This window comes from Lissotriton helveticus, chromosome 12 (genome assembly GCF_964261635.1).
Source record: "Lissotriton helveticus chromosome 12, aLisHel1.1, whole genome shotgun sequence".
In the NCBI taxonomy this organism is placed as follows: domain Eukaryota; kingdom Metazoa; phylum Chordata; class Amphibia; order Caudata; family Salamandridae; genus Lissotriton; species Lissotriton helveticus.
This window is the reverse complement of record NC_136073.1, coordinates 733651933-733673075: the sequence shown is the minus strand read 5'-3', so window position 1 is coordinate 733673075 and position 21143 is coordinate 733651933. Positions and strand designations below refer to the sequence as shown.

At 46.6% G+C, this 21143-nt stretch overlaps 1 long non-coding RNA gene across 1 annotated transcript in view; it reads right to left on the bottom strand.

Moving 5' to 3' along the window:
* Positions 1 to 1261: 1261 nt before the first annotated feature.
* Positions 1262 to 21143, bottom strand: part of LOC144798421 (uncharacterized) — a 132425-nt gene continuing 112543 nt past the window's right edge. The window contains exon 4 of the long non-coding RNA XR_013603536.1: positions 1262 to 4817. This is a non-coding gene — a long non-coding RNA (uncharacterized LOC144798421). The remainder of the gene's footprint in view (positions 4818 to 21143) is intronic.

The following is a 21143-nucleotide window of genomic DNA, read 5'->3' as shown; positions in this document are numbered from 1 at the left end:
CACAGTTGAAAAAAAATCCATCCACACTTGTTTGACACAAATCAAACAGTTGAGCATTGCAGTTTGGTGAAAAGACTGTTGAATGTTATGCCACGTCACTTTTCTACTTGAAGTATAACCTCAAGTACGTATAACTTCACACAGTTAATCTCCCAAGAGTGCATTGCGTAATATGTGTACTTTTTGCTAATGTGACGTGTGTTACCGGTATCAAACACATGCAGTGTCACCAACCTCATCTTTTGCCCAATGTTTGTGCCTTTCCATTTGATGTTAGTACTCCACACACTGCTGTGTTTCCCTGTTTCGTATTACTTTAGTAGGAATTTGTTTGCATTGACTCCTATGGTTGTATGCACATTTCGCCCCTATCTAATGTTAGCTTCGAATACATTATCAGGAGTTTAACATTCAAAGATTCATGTCCAGCTCTTGCAGAGACTTTCGCAAAAGAACAATTGATAGACAGAATGCAGAACAATGTCATACATTCACCCCAGTGCAGAGATCTGAGCCTAAATCCATCGTTTTTTTGCTCACCATTCCATTCCAGTTTGGACCCTGCCATATGCAAATCAGTCTTGACCCTGAGCCTAATGGGAACAGTCCAGCCCGAACTGCCAGGCCAGGTCCTCCGTGGACTGGAAACAAGCATCCTAGAACGGTTTCGGGATTTCAGCCCTCATCAGCCAGGATAGCTTGACTCCAGTGGCATGGAGAGCACAGGACCCACATCTGGGCATACCCGTCCCACTCGGGGTGACAAATGCAAAAAGAACAACAGAGACTTTCAGCACAAAAATGCATCACTGCAGAGAATGGACAAGTGGTTCTCCAGAAAATGTTTCTGTGTGGGTGGCATGTGGGGGATATGACAGGAGGGTAGGGAGTATCCATGTTCCACGATCTTAAGTACCCAGTAATCAGACGCAATGCTCTATCTAGGGAGGTGAAATGTGACTCGACATTCAAGCTGGCGATCATGTGCCACCAAGAAAAAATGAGAGATGTTTTTGGCAGGTCCAGGAGGGGATGGTTGTAGTTTGGGTATCTCATTGCCCATTGGAGCCTGGACGCTGTCGTCCTGGTTTCGACCTTGAAAGGAGTAGGCTGCCTGTTGCTGCTGAAGCTCATAATGTCTCTGCCTCTGCTGGTAGTCCATACCGAAGCCTCGAAAGGATGCACTGCTGCTGAGGGAACAATCTATTTGTCACCATAGAGAATGCACAGTGTCAATACTTTTTTTCTAAAACTATTTAAAAAAAAAGTTTTATTATATACTTATAAAGCAGCGTGAAACATAGAATGATGATACAACGTGTGCATTAGACTCCCACAATTACAACAAGCATCACATTATTCGGTGCATATTACACCTCTCCAACAATCCCCACCCAAGCAATTTCCTTATTAAATATTGACTGGGTGATTGGTGCAGACTTATCCTCCAAATTAAATGACCTTTTCCTACTGGGCATTAGCAGGATGCTTCCATAGTCAGCCCAATCTCTCCATATCTTCTGGTGTTTTGGTGGCAGCCCCTGGCCTAGAATATCAGAGTTTCTAGGTCCATGCAATGATCTAATCCAATTTTTCCACTTCTCTAAGTGGGAAAGGTTCATACCATTCGATCACCGTGCAATGTCCCTCTTAGTTATTGTTGTTGCTATCTAAGTCAATGCTGGTGTGTAGAAGGGCTTTCTTGGAGTTTCGTGGCAGCCGCCACTCTAGCCACCCCAACACCCCAACAAGCCCAGAGAGCATCCTTTCCCAAAAGATGCCTGCATCTCACAGCTCCAAATCGTATGCACCAAGTCCTCATCAATCCTCGAACAACAGAGGCACAGCGGCGCTTCAGGTGCTCCCACTCTCCAAAGTCTAAGTCAAGTGAAATAGACACAATGTAGAAGCTTAAGTCAGACCACTCTAAACTGGAATGCGATTGCTGACTCACGCAACTTGGCTAAGGCCTCACACTATAAAGTACTAGCAAGAACACTTGCTGGCCCTGTGTGCTGTTCGCTGGGTTTTCAACCAAACGCCCTCTTCGGCTATAAGACCTCACACTAGTCATAGGCGGTCAAAGTCTCCAGGTCCTTCCCCCAGGCTTCCTGCAGAAGCATTAAGGATTCAGGAGCATAGCTCTACTAAAGGTCTGTGCTCCAGCAAATCCTTTGTTAGGACCTTTGGACTAAAATATGGTAATTCTGTTAGTCCATAAGGTCTAAGTGCATGTCAGTGCTGCAAGTATCTAAAAAATTGATTTTGATACAGGTTGAACTCCTTCTTGAGGGGTAGAAAATTATTTCATCATCACTCCAGGCATGATATGTCCGAACTTGGAGATGTTAATCACATCCCAGCAGGAGAAATCCTGCCGTTCCAAGTAGTGCAGCAACCACATCCCTTCCCACAAGGGGATCTCCTTTGTGAGTTTGAGCCTCCAATCCAACGCCTTCACAGTATTGTGCCAAACCTGAGTGGCTGGTGGCAGAACACTTTCCACCTTACCACCATATAAAAGGTGTGTCAGCTGCTGTACCAGGATTGGCCACTTCTCAGACAAAAACGCTGGCTCTGTGTCCGGCTTCCACCACCCTTCTTTTAGGATAACTAATTGTGAGGCTCGATGGTATGATTCGGTATCATCCGCCGCAATGCTGACCTCTAAAATGGATTTGAAATATTTATGGAGGTCAATCTTGGGAGTCCCATCTATCCATAGAAAACCCCGGAGCATGGAATTTATTTTAAGAAAAAAGCTATGAAGGATCTATTAATGGACGTTTTACAGCTGATAGAGGAGACGTGGCAAGGGTACCATTTTAAACGTTGCAGAATGGCCCAAGAAGGAAAACGGAAGGGCAATCCAGAATCGTGTGTCACTTTGTACTCTTTTGATCTGAGGCTGTATATTCATGTTCAGCGCTCTGTTAGCCTTCGGGCAGGGGCAGCCTTAGGCATGTGCAAGCTGTGCACCTGCACAGGGCCACCAAACCCCAAGGGCCACCACGCCAATATATATCCTTAATATAAAAATCCTCTGAGGATGGATACATATTTGCGTGGCGTCCCCTGGCAGGGATTTGGCGGCCTCCGGCTCTGTTCCACTTCCAAACACCCTGAGCCCCACTCTTCACTGGCCTCCACGCTCCGCCCGCCCGGACCCCCTCTTCCGGGGCCCCCTACCTACGCTCCCTGCCCAGGGCCGCCATGAGCCTAGAGCCGCCCCTGATTCGGGTAACATATACCTCCGAGTATTTACAACCGTCTGTATCCACTCACAAGTCTGTCCCCCATCCCAGACTCCCAGGAGCTGTATCAGACACATACAGGGATGGCTCTTCCCTTTTTACATTGAGACCTGTGAATTTACTAAAGATCAGAAGAATCTGTAAAACCCTTGGTCCCGATCACTTCAGGTCACTCAAGAATGCCCGTACATCATCTGCATGCAGTGCCACACTCTCATGTATCCCTGGCACCCACTCGAGGCCTTTCATCTGGGCATGTATGCTTATCAGTCCAGCCAAACGCTCAATTTTACTCTCAAAAAGCTAAAGAAACAAGGGTCTGCCCTGCCCTCCTCCTCGTGGCTCGTATATCAGAAGACGTCAGTCTTCTTCAGCGACCTTTCAAACATATATCACTGTTTAATTCTATCTTTTTCAATTTAATTTAGTTAATACAAATTTTCATTTCAAAGAAAAAGCATGAAAATGAACAAGCATATTTGGAATACAGCATCTGAAAAATCATAGCACTATATATGTGAATCGGTAATACATTACATTACAAACACAAGGATAGAATTTGAATATATTTTTGCTATGTCTCGATGTTCTTCTGTTGCGGCCTTAATGAGACATGGAGGACAAGGTGAGCCGACGTCAATAGTCCCAGTTCTACTTTATCACTTTTGGAGATGATATCACGTGGGTCTGCGGTGTCCTCCATTAAAGAACCCCCTTCACCAGTGATGCAGAGCTGATGAACATTTTCTGATCCAGCCAATAGGTCTGTGAATGGTTCAAGGTGAAGAATTTGGAAGAAGATATGTAGCCATAAGAAATAAAGATTTGGAGGGCAAGTAACGCGTCTTCACCCATGGATGACCGGGTACGCCTGCTGTGACTTAGGGACTGATTTAGAGTTTAGTCGAAAGGGTCCTTCGTTGCAACAGAGTACCCTCTCCACCAAACTGTAGCTCCGTCCGCCCTATTTATGGTTGGACTTAGCTTGAGGATCTCAAACACGGAAACTACTCCATCTCCATCGCTGACATACTCCTCCAATGGTCTGATGGAGTAAGGGCTGTTGGAGATTTGACTATTTGACCCTCTGCCCGATTTAGAGTGAGAGGCCTAATGGACAGTTTTTATTTTCATATACCACCATCCAAAACATGGCAGTAATTGTAAGTAGAAACCTTTATATGACCCCCCCACTCCATGAGAGAAAACCTCCATGGTGAGGTGGTCATTCATTTTTTTATTTAAGAAAAGAAAATTACTCAGGGATTTTGTTTTTGAAAATAAAAAAAACGTATTGAAAGTATGCTGGACGGCATGCCTTCAATACATTGACAGGAACCGCCTTGATGGCAGTCCCTGTAAGTGGTCAGAGATGTCCACTGGGCTGGAAGACCTCTCTAGGAGTCAGGCACTCAGCTAGGGCAGTGGAATATTTTCCCCTTAATTCTAATGCCACATATATACTACTTTTCATATAAAACACTGATAGATGATCATCCATGTAAAAGACATGCAGAAGAAAAAGATTAAAAACTGAGAAGGCAAAGGGTTAATCCTGTGTCCCTGTAGAAAAACACAAAGAAATAGTGCTGTTACAATAACATCAGTTGCTTTGTTAACATTATATACATTAATGAAGCAGTTTTACCAGCGTAATATTTTAGATCATATTCAGCAGCAAGAAAAAACATATACTGTATAATGATAGTTTTTCAGTTATATCATGTTAACCCCTCTTCAATGGTTACATGACATGTTCATCGCACATACGTGAAAAATGATCAAGCAGTAATATATTTACAAATAATTCAAAGATCATCTTTCAAAAGTTCTGCCAGTAGTAGTGCTGCTGACGAATACCCATTTGCATGAATGTGTTTTGAAATATAACCATGAGTGGGCTACAACTTAGGATGGATAGATTCTGAGGGGCTCATTATGATGGCGGGTGGACTGCCACTCCCAGGCCGGCGGGGTCAATTCTCCCGCCATCACAATGAGATTTGCCCACCGCCAAATTAGGATGGTGGTGGGTATTGCGGTGGACGCAAAGTCTGTCCGCTGCTTTTCTGCCAGTGGCAATCGCACCGATTGCCTGGCGGGCGGAAAAGGGGCACTAAATATGGTGATGGTGCCTAGCAGGCACCGTCCGCCATATTAGGATGTGCCCTGGTAGAGGCCTTCCCATGGCGGCGATGCCGCCATGGAAAGGCTGGCGGGGTTTGGGGCCCGTTGCAGACCCCTGGGGGGAGGGAGTAGGTTCACTGGGCAGGTGGCAGCCACGGTGATGTTGCTCTTTAAATTGCATGTTTGAAAATGCCTTTTTTTTAGAAAGTGAGCATTTTCTTGCTTAACCTTTCTGTGCCTCAGCCTGACTGTAGAATTCACATCTGGGTGAGGATGACAGTTGGGCTCTTGTACATATACTCTTGACAGTCACATAAAGGGAGCTGCGGTATGCCTTGGATATCCTGAAGGCCCATCACCAGTCTGATGGGCCTTCCTGAACTAGAGTGGTGGGAGGAGTTGTCACTGACACCTGAATAGGGCTGTGCATGTCCTCACACAAAGCTGTCTCTACCCCCTTGTAGTGTGTCTGGAGCTAGGTAAGGGAAAGGCAGGGTTGTATGCACTACAAAGACTCTCCTTTGAAGTTTGCCTACTGCAAAGGCAGAAATTGGTATATGTCTTGGAGCTGTGACACCATAACTTCAGAACACTTCTGGACTGAGTGCATTCTGCCAGGAAGAAGAGCTGTGTTGCGATTGCTGTCTGCTTTGCTGTGTTGGCCTGCAGCTGGCTGCTTCTGTCTTGGATACTGAAATGACTGGACTTTGCTTTCTACACCCTGCTTTCCAAGTTTCTCTGAGGGCTTGAGCTCTTGAAGGAAGTCTCAGGGATATCAAAGACTTCATCCACATCTTGTTACCAGCACTGGGATTTTTCTGCTGCGAGTCCTGCATTGTCAAGGTGTGTCAATATCAGTGCGGACTCTTGGAACTGAGTGGTTGTGTTGTAACCACCATGAAAGCAAACCTGATGCCATCCCCGATGCCACTGCACCAAAGCCATGGTCACCGCTTGTGAGGAGCACAACACATCAACTACGACGACATCCAGCTCTGGCCTCACCAATGATATTGCTTTACACCATCATCTACGCCGCTGCCTGCACCGAAGCTGAGAGCACTGCTCGTGAAGAGCACGATGCATCAACTTGATGATATCGCAGCCCCTGGTGTACCGACGACAGCGCAGCCCCTGGTGTACCGACGACAGCACCATCGACTCCAACCTCGTCTCTGACCCTGCTGCCTGCACCATGACTGAGCGGTACAAAAGGGGGTGGTGATGGACGGAGTACCTGAACCAATCAAACACTCACACCCAGTCAACAGATCTGGGTTTAATCCATCACCGTTCTTTAGCCCACTCTGCCACCCCAGTTCAGACATGGCCATATGCAAATCAGTCTGACCCTGTGCCTCATGGGAACAGTCCAGCCTGAACTGCCAAGCCATGCCTTCCCTGGACCGGACTCAAGCTTCCTAGGACCGGTTTCTGGCATTACAGCCGTCTTCAGCTAGGCTTGCTTGAATCCAGTGGCAAAGTGAGCAAGGGACTCACGTCTGACCATACCCTGCCAACTTATGGCGACAAAGCGGTACAAAAGGGGGTGGTGATGGACGGAGTATCTGAAACAATCAAACACTCACACCCAGTCAACAGATCTGGGTTTAATCCATCACCGTTCTTTAGCCCACTCTGCCACCTCAGTTCAGACATGGCAATATGCAAATCAGTCTGACCTTGTGCCTCATGGGAACAGTCCAGCCCGAACTGCCAAGCCATGCCTTCCCTGGACCGGACTCAAGCTTCCTAGGACCGGTTTCTGACATTACAGCCGTCTTCAGCCAGGCTTGCTTGAATCCAATGGCAAAGTGAGCAAGGGACTCACGTCTGAGCATACCCTGCCAACTTATGGCGACAAAGCGGTACAAAAAGGGGTGGTGATGGACGGAGTATCTGAACCATGACTGAGGGCACAGTTCATGAAGAGCATGACGCATTGCCCTGTTTCACATTGCAGTCCCTGGTCTGCCAACTACAGCGCTCAGCACCAACATTGAGCGGCTGCCTGCACCAAAGCTGTGGTCACCGATCATGAAGAGCATAACACATCGAACACAACGGCATTGCAGACCCAGGCCTGCCGACTTTTGAAACCGATGACCACCGGTGACGCCTCATCTTCGGATTTCAACGCAAGGTCCCAGAGGCCTCTTCACTTCCAAAGGTGCTAGTTTGCGGACTGTCCGACGCTGTATCACCAAACTGTTGGATTTGTGTTGTTCACAATGCCGCAATAGCCCCAGTTAGCACTATTGACTACAAGGAATTGTATTTTTAAGTTTATTCTCGCAAAATTCATATCTTCATTTGTGTATTTTGGAGTTTTATTGTTTTGATCTTGTTTTACTCAGATAAATATTGGCTATTTTTCTAAACTGGTGTGGAGTCCTTTTGTGTTGTTTTCACTATGTTACTGTGAATGTATGTACAAATGCTTTACACATTGCCTCTGAGATAAGCCTGACTGCTTCTGCCATGCTAAGGGGGTGAGCAGGAGCTATCTTAGCTGTGTGATCTCCCCTTACCCTGACCAGACTGAGTGTCCCTACTTGGACAGGGTGCATACGGATTGTCAACTACAGACCCCATTTCTAACAGGAACAGACAACATGACCTCAGTTTTTTATATCAACAAGCCAGATGGAACCAGGTCACATCTTTTCACAGCGATAGAAAAAGAACTATGGAAATGTGCCACTGTTCATTAGGTCACTCTAACTATAAAGCTTTTACCGGTAATAAGTAACAAGTAGGCAGACACACCATATCTGCGTGAGCATGCCACGAGCAATGGCTGAGTCAAAGGCAACTGAACAGAATTTTCAACCCTTGGGCAAGCTGAATCTGTATTGCTATGCAATAAATGTGAACTGCAAATGTTGGTATTACACAAGCAGGCATGTACTATCCAGCTCATTGGGAGTGTGTTTTTTGATCGCATGGACCTTTGCTTGCAGTTTTTCTGTTGCTTCCCCTCCTCACAACAGTGCTCAGCAAATTGAGTCAATTTGTCCATCTTCTAATTCTGATGGCCCCGTCATGGGGCCGACAGTACTTTCTCACAGCTACTTCTCCTGCCAGAGGTTCGGTACCCTATCGTCTGTGCCAAATCTGTCCAATTGAAAAAGTAAAGTCCTGCATCCCAATACAATATATATAAACTTGTTAGTATAGCTTCTGAGTACAATGAGTACTATCACCTACACACTCCTCAGGACTGCTCTGAGGTGCTGTCTCAGGCCAGGGCTTTGACCACCAACAAAAGTTATAAGCGGAAATAGATTTCTGTATGGTGCAGTGGTCAAGGTCTTTATACGCTCACTGTTTTGCCTCACCAAATCCTAATGTACCTCCTATAGTTAGCACACTCAGGCTTAAAGCACTATCTTGCAGCTATCTCTTAGATAAATCACAAACCAACCATCAATATGCACTCTTATAGTCATCACATACTGTCAGGGTTTTCCCCATGTAAGATGCCCAAAAGTATCATGCCAATTAAATATGTAGTAGATGTACTTTATTCAATAAAAATTTCATCATAAAAGTATGCAATTTATACAATACAATTAAAGATAAAAAACAAGAACCCACCAATCCTTGTATACATACAACGTTACATACTACCCAATTGTAAAATCATTAAAATATACATTAAAAACGAATGCAAGAAAGCCATAAAAAACTTCCTACCAGGGGGCCAACTGGCAGTTCGGTTATAATGGGGTGGGCTTGACCCTCCTCATACGTGTCTGCCATGCACTACCCAAATATTTAGCTACCCCACACACCATGGCAGTAGAAGACGTGTCAGTGCAAATGACCCGTAGGGCCATTTTATGGCATCTGAGGCCCAACCCCTTGCATAATGGTTTTAACCATATCTTCCAAGCAACCCTATATGCCGGGCAGGCGAAAAGAAAATGCGCCACAAACTCGTTAGGGGCTGCACAGCCGGGGCAAGCTTTCGATAGACCACCAAGATTATTCCACCCGGAGGTGAAATCATTCACCGGGAGGGTCCCGAACCTAAGTTTTAAGTAAAATGATCTATCCAAAGGTTTCCCTATGAAGTCTAGAAAGGGTTCAAATTTCCTTGTACATTTGGTCTTGAGAAACCGCTCAGAGAGAGCACCCCCTGCACCTCTGCATATGGCCACCTCCTGGATCCAGTCCCAGTAGAGCTTCTTAATCATTAACTTGGGAGGCGGTGATTGACTTATCCATGATTCACTCAAGCCCAATTGCACCACCAACTGCCTCAAATTACACAGCCACTTGATCTTATTACCCGCATCAAGCAGGATAAGTTCATCTAAAACTGCTGCATAATTATGGAGCTCCCGGGCCCTTCTCAGTCGCACCCAAAAAAGTAGTGGGCGCAAGCGCACAGTGGGCCCGATTCACAGAATGAACTTAAGACTCAATCCTAAACTTACTACTATTTTGGTATTCACAGAATGCACTTACTACTTTTGGCATTCACAGAATGAATTTACGACTTTTGGTATTCACAGAAGTTAGGATTTTGTCTTAAGTCTGTCTTAAGTCTGTCTTAAGTTTGTCTTAAGACAAAATCCTAACTTCTGTGAATACCAAAAGTAGTAAGTTTAGGATTGAGTCTTAAGTTCATTCTGTGAATCGGGCCCTATGTCTTTAAGAGATCGCCTACCCAAATCTAGCCGTAGTGGGATCAGCGGGGTAGAAGCTGGGAGGGCCACCAAATCTCTCATAAACTTGTTTTCGGATCTAACTAGATCTGTAGTGTTCTCGAACCCCCACAGCTTGGATCCATATAGGGCAGACGGTAATACCTGGCCTTCATAGATTGCGAGAGTCGGTGCCACGGGTTTACTCATCGACTCCCGCTGTTCCCTCATAACCACCCCTGAGACTCTTTTGTGATTTAATAACATTTTAGCCAGGTGATCTTTCCAATTCATCCGGCTATTTACTCTAACACCCAAATAGTCGATGGAATCTACCATCTCCAAGGGGACACCATTAAGCAAAACATTATTCCTAAATCTCTTGGAGGGTGAAATGGCCATAAGCTTTGTTTTAGAGGTGTTGATGGTGAGGCCTCTATCAGTGCAGAACACACTAAAACGGTCCAAGGGCTTTTGAAGGCCCATGGGGGATTTAGAGATCAAGAGGGTATCATCCGCGAAGAGTAGGGTAGGTGTTTTTTCCCCCGCCAGGGATGGCGCATCTGCCGCTTCCTCCCTCAGATGGTCCACCACACCATTCACAAAGAGGGAGAACAAAGTCGGCGCCATAACACATCCCTGGCGGACTCCACTCTTCACGGGCACCCTCTCTGTCAGATGTCCCTGGGTGCCCCATCTAATCCTCGCATAATTTCCCTCATGGAGCTTCACAATAAATCCCAAGAGTGGCCCTGGGAAAGGCATCTCTTCCAGGATATCCCACAGCCTTGCACGAGGGACCAGGTCGAACGCCGTTTTGAGATCTATGAATGCCAGGTAAAGACTACCCTTGTTAATGGTCACAGCCTTCCAAGAGATCGCAAAAAAGCGGAAGACCTGGTCCATCGTGCCCACCTTCTGTCGGAACCCTGCTTGGAAATGAGAAAGGACATGCTTCTCTTCCATTCATACGCCAACCCTGGAAATGATGACCCTGCCAACCACCTTCTGGATCACGTCTATCAGACTGATCGGTCTGTAATTGGCAGGGTCATCCCTGGCGCCCTTTTTATACACAGTTACCACCTCTGCTCCCTTCCACGAGTCTGGCACAGGGTAGCCCTTGGAGATCAAATTCATTATTAATGCAATGAGTCTGGCCCAGGCTACAGGTTCATCCAAAAGTAGGTCCCCAGGTATCCCATCAGGGCCAGCTGCCTTCCTCGGGGTCAGATGTCTAATGGCCAATAATACCTCAGAGGGCTGAAATGATTCCTCAAACACCAATGGAGATTGGGCCCTAATATCAGGTCCTGAGGGAGGTGGAGATATCACTTCTATCCCGCCATACAGTGCAGAGAAGTGGGAATACCATTGTTGTTCTGTTATGTGATTGGCAATAGATGGCGTGGTTTGCTGCCTAACCTTGTTAATCAATTCCCAGAACAGCGTGGCATTCTTCTTATTGGCTGCGGATTTAAGATCCTGCCAATGTTTTTCCTCCCACTCTCGTTTAGCCAACACTAATGCCCTCGCATAATCCTTCCTAGCCGCTCTAACTAGTGAGGGATTCTTTTTAAGCAGGGCATCTGTTAACTCCTTCCTTTTTGCCTTGCACTGATCTGAATACCACAGGTTATTGGATTTGGGCAGGTTACTGTTCCCTCTACCCCTTTTACCCTGAATTAAAAAATATTGTCCTACTTCCTGTATTGCGTTTTTTTATACGCCAAGGAGAAGGACGGCCCCTTGACACTACCATTTTCCAGTTCAAGATCTTCCAGCTCTACGGTCAGCTCAACTACGTGCGCGCCCTAATCCTCTCAAGGTTCCCTTCCTGGAATTGAATCTTGTCCCATTTCAGCCTGCGATTGCCATTATAGGGGACGACCTCATTGGTTGTCCTCAAGGGGGCTTTAATCCTGTTTCCCTTGGATTTACCCCACCTTAGCTTCATACATAAGGGATTGTGGTCGCTATCCTGCGAAGGTATTACCTCCATGTCTATTAGATCGCGCCACAGTGTAACATCCAATAAGATATAGTCTATTCTTGACGGCCCATTAAGCCTGTTAAAGGTCATCGCTCCAGCGCGGTCAGAGGTTGTCCTGCCATTTAGCGCTCTTAAATTGAATTTCATGGTCAGGGCATTGATCTGAATTGCCCTTGCTGACCATTTTCTAATTGGGGCTAGTGACAGGGCTGGGATAGACCATCTAGAATCTTCCTCCTAGATGCCTAGGGGATCATCCCTGCTTAGGGGTTCAAATGTACAATTAAAATCCCCTCCCACTATGATTTTAGATGTTGGGGGGCATTTGGCTAATGCCTGTTCTAAGGTCTCCAATGAACATGAGGTCAGATCACCCGGAGTCCCTCTAGAATAAATATTAAATAGAATCATCCTGCTCCCCTTAATGTGCCCTGCAAATGAAAGGTGTAAAATATCCCTACTCGCAGATTTGTGGGTGGTGACATCCCAATTCAATCCAATTTTTACCCATACATGTAAGCCTCCCGCCGGTCTACCCTTCCCGCAACTTAATGCGGGGAGGAAAAAGGTTGCATAACCGGATTTGTGTACTGGGAACAGGCTCCAGGTTTCTTGGAACATGCAAACATCGAACTCCTCGATAAACGCATTCCATTCTGGTAGGGCCATCTTTTTTTTTTATCCAGCCACATTCCAAGATAGCAAATGGATAACCCTATGACCTATAGCGAGCCGGTCAGGGGTAGCCCCATTATTCCCACCCTGCATACAGGAAATAGGCTCGTCAATGGCTTCTAGAGAGCTTTCTAAATTCGGGGGTAAACTGCTATCATCTTTGCCCCGCAAGGACTTTTTTTGTGTGGTAGTTGTGATCCCACTGCTATCAAAATTGCTGGCAGATATAAAATCCACTTTCCCATTATCAGGGTTAGTAGCAGCTATAGGAACCACTTTCCCCTTACTTAAGAGACTTGATGATTTTGAATGTCAAACCACCATTTCCAGGCATCTAAACCTGTTTGTGGGCGGAAGGCCACCCCAGTTATCCCTAGAAGCTGGCTCTGTAATTTGCTGCTCCCCCCATGGCCCCCATTCCTGACCCCAAACTGGATAGCCTGCTCTATACCAATTTCTATCAACTACATTGTCCCTAGTGAAGCCACTCCTAGGGGGGTAAAAGAAGGAAAGTCGCCTAGTAGCTATACCCTCGAACCTATCTTGGGTATCCCATGAGCAAACATGGGCAGCAGTATAAGGGTCCGCAAAATTAATGAGCACACAATCACCCTGAACAGTTCTCCTCTGATGACCCAACCATGACACCCTCCGCACAGTCAAAATCTTACTTGGACGGTGCGGGGGTAAAGGCCGGTTTTGGTTAAGCCAATGTCGAACCTTATTGAGTAACGACCAATTAGCTTCCTTCCCGGGAACCTCCAATTCCGGAACCCCCGTCATGACCACCACATAGGGCATGGCCTCTGGGGGGAGGTTCACCACTCTTCCTCTTGCTGGGTCTCCGCCATTTTTATTTCACTTTGGTTGAGTGATGTGTGCCCTGGGTGGAGTAACCCCCTCGCCAGGCGGGTTGGCAGATGTGTTCATTTTATCATTCTTTTCAACTGTCTTCACAGTGACTGTGGCTGGTTTGGGGTTGGTGTTCACCACGAGTGGTGGAGGATTTTTGGGAGCTTGTACTGTAGGTTTATTACTCTTTGGTTTAGATCCCCCTGTTTTTTGGACCCCAGGTGGTCTTTGGTTTTTAGGTATAGTGCAGAGATCAGCTAATTGTTTTCCAATATAGGATAATTTTTCCTCGATAGGAGAGAGATAAGATTTAAAAAGCTCTTCTATCTTTGTTAAAAGTTGGGTGTTAGCCGCCCGGCACTTTCCCTAACCAGGCTGATTGAACCTTCTAAGTTCCCTATACTCCCAGCCTCTATTATAGCATCATTATCCTGAGGGTCGTGATCTATATGTGGTTTTTGTGCGGGGGCCCTAATTATCTTTTTCTGATGCCGTCCCCTTCCCCTCGCTTTTTTTTCTTCCGTACTTTGGGGATAGCGCCCTCCCTCCTGCCCCTCAATACGGTGGCGCTCTGGTCTTCCCGGGTGATACTGGTAACTAATTCTGGCGTTCGTTCCAAGTCGGTGCTTATTTGAGTGTCACATGATAGGTGGGACACTGAAAGGTCTACCGTATTGGGGGGACTACATCTATTGGCATGAACATCTGCCTGGATGTCTATAGGACCCACAGCCCTAGATTGTTCGGGGGTCATAGCCGTTCAAGGTGGCTCAAAGACGATCTTTTTTGTGCCAAGGCAAGGTCTTGGGACACCCTGCGCTCCATTAATGTGATCCCTTGGTCTATAAAAGTATTGGCCCTTATGATAAAGTTGTCCAAGGTGCCCGTAGAGAGGATCCCCCCCGCCGCTGTTTTGCTTCTACTCCCACGGGTAGACATTATTTCCCCAAAAAAGTCACTAAGCTATACAATGAGTGACTGTATCCAAATGAATATTAAAAATGTACATACATGCAGCCACTCAGCCAACCGGGGGTTAGAGTAGGAGTTAGAGGGGGGGCCCGGCCCGGGCTCAACGGTCTCTAACGGGCAACAACGGGCCCGCCCTTGGCCCGGGCTTCGCCCCGGTCCTCGTCCCGCACGCGTCCCGCGTGCCGCGTGCTGGGGCTTGGTTATATATCGAGTTGGTGAAAGAAGGGGGCGGGAAGAGGACCCAGGTGCGGGCGATGTCCTGCCGCACAGACACCTGGTCCTCGCAGTCCCGCTCCCGTAGCAAGGCAGCCTGTCCTCCGCAAATAAAACGCCCAAGTCGGCGTAGATTCCAAGGAAAGTTTCCAAAGAATTAATTGTCCCGTTAATAATCCAAAAGGGCACAGGGTCAAGAGTTCTATTGCCTCCACAGCTCCGAGCAGCTCCCGCGAAGCGGGGGCCGCAAGGCATTTAATACTGCTGAGGAAGGGGGCGGGAAGAGGTCCCAGGTGCGGGCGATGTCCTGCCGCACAGACACCTGGTCCTCGCAGTCCCGCTCCCGTAGCAAGGCAGCCTGTCCTCCGCAATTAAAAAGCCCAAGTCGGCGTAGATTCCAGGGAAGGTTTTCAAAGAAATAATTGTCCCGTTAATAATCCAAAAGGGCACAGGGTCAAGAGTTCTATCGCCTCCACAGCTCCGAGCGGCTCCCGTGAAGCGGGGGCCGCGAGGCGTTTAATACTGCTGAGGAAGGGGGCGGGAAGAGGACCCAGGTGCGGGTGATGTCCTGCCGCACAGACACCTGGTCCTCGCAGTCCCGCTCCCGTAGCAAGGCAGCCTGTCCTCCGCAATTAAAAAGCCCAAGTCGGCGTAGATTCCAGGGAAGGTTTCCAAAGAAATAATTGTCCCGTTAATAATCCAAAAGGGCACAGGGTCAAGAGTTCTATCGCCTCCACAGCTCCGAGCGGCTCCCGTGAAGCGGGGGCCGCGAGGCATTTAATACTGCTGAGGAAGGGGGCGGGAAGAGGACCCAGGTGCGGGCGATGTCCTGCCGCACAGACACCTGGTCCTCGCAGTCCCGCTCCCGTAGCAAGGCAGCCTGTCCTCCGCAATTAAAAAGCCCAAGTCGGCGTAGATTCCAGGGAAGGTTTCCAAAGAAATAATTGTCCCGTTAATAATCCAAAAGGGGACAGGGTCAAGAGTTCTATCGCCTCCACAGCTCCGAGCGGCTCCCGCGAAGCGGGGGCCGCGAGGCGTTTAATACTGCTGAGGAAGGGGGCGGGAAGAGGACCCAGGTTCGGGCGATGTCCTGCCGCACAGACACCTGGTCCTCGCAGTCCCGCTCCCTTAGCAAGGCAGCCTGTCCTCCGCAATTAAAAAGCCCAAGTCGGCGTAGATTCCAGGGAAGGTTTACAAAGAAATAATTGTCCCGTTAATAATCCAAAAGGGCACAGGGTCAAGAGTTCTATCGCCTCCACAGCTCCGAGCGGCACTTAAATATTGATTTGTAACAGGTCACGATAAGTCCAGCTTAGCAAAATCCACACATATAAACTACCCGTCTTGGAAGGCTGCACTACTTCTGGCTATACCATTGGTTAGAAGAGTCAGCAAAATATAGGCATTTACAATAAAAGAGCCTTTTCTACAGTTTGGAAAAGACAGAATCATTATGAGAATATTCCTGTGCTCATTCCCTAGTTGCCCACAGACTTTCATTTCAATGAGCCAGCGATCTTAAAAAACCTTTTCTATAATCTGACTACAGTGACCTAATAGAGCATAGCACACATTGGATTTAAGAAGATGCATTACATTTTATATGTATAGACCAAGGAATCCTCATACTTCGAACCCAATATTGGGAGCTTTTGGACCTCTTCAGGAAGGGCAACCACTATCAAAACAACAGATAGCCGTTTGGGTGGCAGAAGCCTTATCATTATTTCAAGCTAAAGTAGGTCAACTTCTTTGTATTGGCACATTCAAAAGGAAGTGTCTCAACCCATATGGCCCTTTTTGCCAGGTATCTATAATTTGCACATGTAGAGCAGCGAGAGATGTAGCAGAGCGATCCTAAAAAACAGACATTTTTCTTTTCAGCTACTTTGATAACTTAGGGCCTGATTTAGAATTCTGCAGGTGGGTTACTCTTTGACAAACATAACCGATATCCTGTCCACCGTATTACAAGTGCATTATATCCAATGGCTATGGTATGACAGGATATCCATCACGTTTGTGACAGAGTAACCTGTCTGCCGAACTCTGAATCAGGCCCTTAGTCTAATCATTTTTTCTGATATCCTTCCTTCTAATTTCTTATCTTAAGTTTGCATACTTAATTCTGATTTATCTTGAGTGCCTTAACATCCCTGATTTCCTCCTAATAGTTGATAAAAGGTCAATATAATTCTATTCATTTGGTAGATGTCCTTTAATTCTTCTTGTTTTGGAATTGTCTACAACAAATGCTCTAGAATGGAGTGCTTCCATCTAATCTCACTAGCACTATACACAAACCCTCAGTCCCGAGTAGTATCACATTTCCTCTTCCACTATGGGGTGCAATGTAGGAAACTGGTTTTTTTGTTGCAGTGCCCCTCCACACACTTTTAGCCCCCCTTTAGCTACTAGATGCTGGTTTGTGACTCTGACAGTGCACTGAAGCCTGCTAACCAGACCTCAGTGCCATTGCTCCTTCCTTAAAACAAGGTGACGTCTAATTGTAGCAAAGGACGTTAGCACCCCTGTAAGTCTCTAGTAAATGGCAACCCTGGTACCTAGTGTATGGGTTCTAAAGAGGGTAACTAAGGGCTATAGCATATCTGATGCCACCCTAAGGAACCTACACAAACCATGAGTGAAAACATGGCAAAGTCTCCGTATTTACTATAAGTAAGTCACCCCTACAGCAGGATTTTGAGTCCTAATGCAGGGGGCATATATTTTATGTGAGGACATATCTGCATGACAAGATATGCCCCTGTGACGTCTAATTCTATTACCAGACATGACAAGTAATCAGGGAAGTCATCTTAAGATATGTACTGGGCACTGGTCAAAACAAGTTACTCCACTACATAATGGCTTCACTGAAACACATGGTGTTTGGTACCAAACACCGCGTATTAATAAACCCACACCGATTCCGTGATGGATTTATTAATACTTGCACCCTGAGGGGGCCTTAGAGGCACCCCTGAACCTTACTAGTCCTCTAGTATGCTAATTGACTAGTCCAGTCCAGCCTGCCAACACAGATGAGTTTCTGACCCCCTAGGAGGAGCGAGCCCAGGTCCCAGAGATCAGAAATAATGCCTGCTCTGGTAGGATGTGTTTACACCTCCTCCAGCAGGTAGGCTAGTAAATTAGCATGTCAAGGCAGAGAACTTCAAAGAACATATCGCCTTTGATAGGCAAGCCTGGCTTTTTCCAGACCTAGAGGATGCCACCCCCTGCTCTGAGGCCTATTTGGCACCAGGACAGGCGGGAATTAGTTATGCAAGGAGGTGTATTGCACCTCTAGGCTCCATCCCCCATGGAAATCAGGTCAAGCGTTGACCTACTAAGCTTCAGAAAGTCCCTCAAAACTTGGGAATTCTTCCAAGCATACGAATGAACTGTTCCCCGGGTCGGCATTCCCCCTAGTACTCAGCGCCAAAAAACCAATTGGTGTACAAGCGCTTTACAAATCTTTTTTAACATAACATAACATAGACTCACCCCTAAGTTGGGCTACTTGAAGTAAACACAAAAATTAGGATTTCAGCATCCTGGTTGTGGTGAAACTAGGGACAGAGTGATTCCCACTCCCCACAGGAAGTGGTCATATAGGGGGTGTAATTACCCCATGGGTAAGTAGCAGAATGGCTGATACCATTTACTGTTCTTAACATCCCTAACTTGGGTAATTAGGTGGCCCCCTGACACTAGGAAATCAGATTTGTTTGCCTGGAGAAGAAAGAAGAGCCCACAATGCTAGAACTGAGGAGCAGCAACTGACTTGGTTCCAACCTTGCCAGCCTGCTGGCTGGCCCCGAAAATTACATGGACCTGACTCATCCAGAAAGTGTTGTCACCTCTCATAGCTGTGGAGGAGTGACCCATGACTTCAACTGGCCAGCAACATTTACCATGGAACAGGCACCAAGGAGACCGACAAAGCATCTGCAGCGCGATCACGCTAGAGAAAGCTGCACTACACATGAGCCCCCCAGCCCATGTTGCCTTGATCCAATGGTGCCCCAGAGGCCCAAAGACTTTCAAGAGCTGGGTTAAGCCAGACTGGCATCCGAGCCCTTTCCCCATTGATTTAAATGGGGCACCCGACGCTGTAATGCACCTCTGCACCCGGATGCCCCCGAGCCGACCAAGGTGACCTGTTGGTGCTGCCTTGGACTCTGCCCTACACTTACCTTAAATGTGAAAGAACAGTCGATGTTTAGTACCTATACGCAGTATATGTTTCTTTCCCATAGAATAAGATTACTGCTTTGCCGATACAAGTGCAAGTGTATTTCTGTATTCTGCAAGACAGTGATAAGTCCCCAAATGCAAGTGTATTTCTGCATACTTTCATATCTCAAAATAAAGTACTTACCCAATTACAAAGTTCTTGGTGTTAAAAATATATATTAAAAGAATTGGTATTTTTCAAAATTGGTGTCTATCTCCTCTTTGAATGTGTGCATTATTTATTGACTCTGTGTGTGTGTAACACATGTCTAACACTCCTCTCTGATAAGCCTAAGGCTGCTCGGCCACAGTACCCTAGATAGAGTTCCTTGGGATTGCTAGAGCAAGCCCCTGTCCACTCATAAGGGATACCTGGACTCTTTACACAGGATACCTCGTTTTGATATAAAATATGAAGAGCCAGCTTCCTACATGCAACACCTAGATATGTAGTTTTGGAGCTAATGTTACACTCATATTGTATACTGACCCATATATATTGTTATTTTAATTTGTTTATATAATTCATCATTCCACTCTTGTTAGGAGCCACAGGGGGACCTGCCTTAGAGGCGGGGTTGAAGACCTGAAACCCTAAAAAGCGCACCCTGTCACCGCGTTGTGCCAGACATCATTCTGCTGCTGTGAGGAGCAGCAGGAGAAACACAACACCCAGAATGCACTGTTTTGCCTCAGAGGAGAGGCCTGGAGACCTGTAGCCCAATAAAGCGTGCCCTGTCAACGTGGAGCATGGGACGCCCCCTGGAACATGCCCGTGCCAAGAGTGGGTCCTTCTGCGCCCTCAGGGCCTGGATGAAGCTGGTCTGGGCCATCCCCATTGGCTTCATTTTTTCTTCTAGTCACCATAAGGAACTGTAATCCTTATTGTTACAAACTGGGAACTTACCGTCACGATTGGATCCTGGAAAAGGATTGTTACAATAGCGTGCTTTGCAGCTAATACTGGTAGGATTGGATAGACAGAGGCTTGTATGGATTTGGTGAAGAAGCAGGAGTTGAACCCTCTGCATAACGCTCTGGTTGTTTCCCCTTCTTATTTGGACAATGCAAGGGTGCTGAACATTGAATTATAAAGGAAAACAACTAACAGACACTTGTGAAATCTCTGATCCAATCTGTGACTGTGGTGATATTCGTATTGACTTTTACTGCTGGTATTTTGTTGGCTGCCTTGATATTGTTTCATTAAAGCTAAGGGCAAGATTCTAGCACTATTATTACTTTATGGACAAATAGCACACTTGTGGTGCTATGGGGAAACACAAAGTCACAGAACCCACCCAGGAAGCTGCTGAATTCAGCAAGGTGATGAAGAAAGCGAATAACTCTAACCTTAACGGAATATATCTCACGATAGAATAGGTGGAATCAGTTATTGCAAATAAAAGCCCCCAAACTAAGGTTCAGAGTAGAGTAGTTAAGAAAACTCGCCTCACACACATTTCCTACCTTGTTTAAGAAGAAAGAAGCTAGCAAGGCACCACCTAAGGATGCACTTTCCACTAATCCTACCTCATTAAATCGCCCTGACGTTTTTCCCTTCCCAGATTCACCACAGGAACCTCACTTAAAGCCTTCTATTGCTTGTAGCAATCGTCTTTTGCCCCTACAAATGGCAGCGTGGCCTGTTGCCAGCCCTGAGGTATCATCTTAGCAGGCCGGACAAAGGGCATGTAGCGGTCAGTCTCCAACTTACCGCAACGTTTTTGCAGGGTCAATTAAAGGGATGAGAGCCGAGATAGGCGGCCTTAAAAACATAGGGCCAGATTCACAAGCCCCTTGCGTCACTTTTCCCATGTTAAACGTGACGCAAAAGTGGCGCAAGGGGCTTGTAAATTTGCCCCATGGTATCACAACTAACTGGTATGGTGAAACAACTGATAGTGACAGTAGCAGCAAAAAGGGAAGGCAGGTGGAAAATGAAACTGGGAGTCTTGTGAGGCCACACATGAGATCTACTAACCTAGTGTGGATTGGGGTCGGCTTACTCATTCCACGTAGGAATATAAAGTAACACCAGTTGATTGCTTCACACATTATATAAAGATTCCATTGCACTAGTCTCTCTGAGACAGGAGGCTCATCATCTTCACATACTTGAGAGAAGGGCTACATTTTAAAGAGGACATGTTCTAAAGTTAG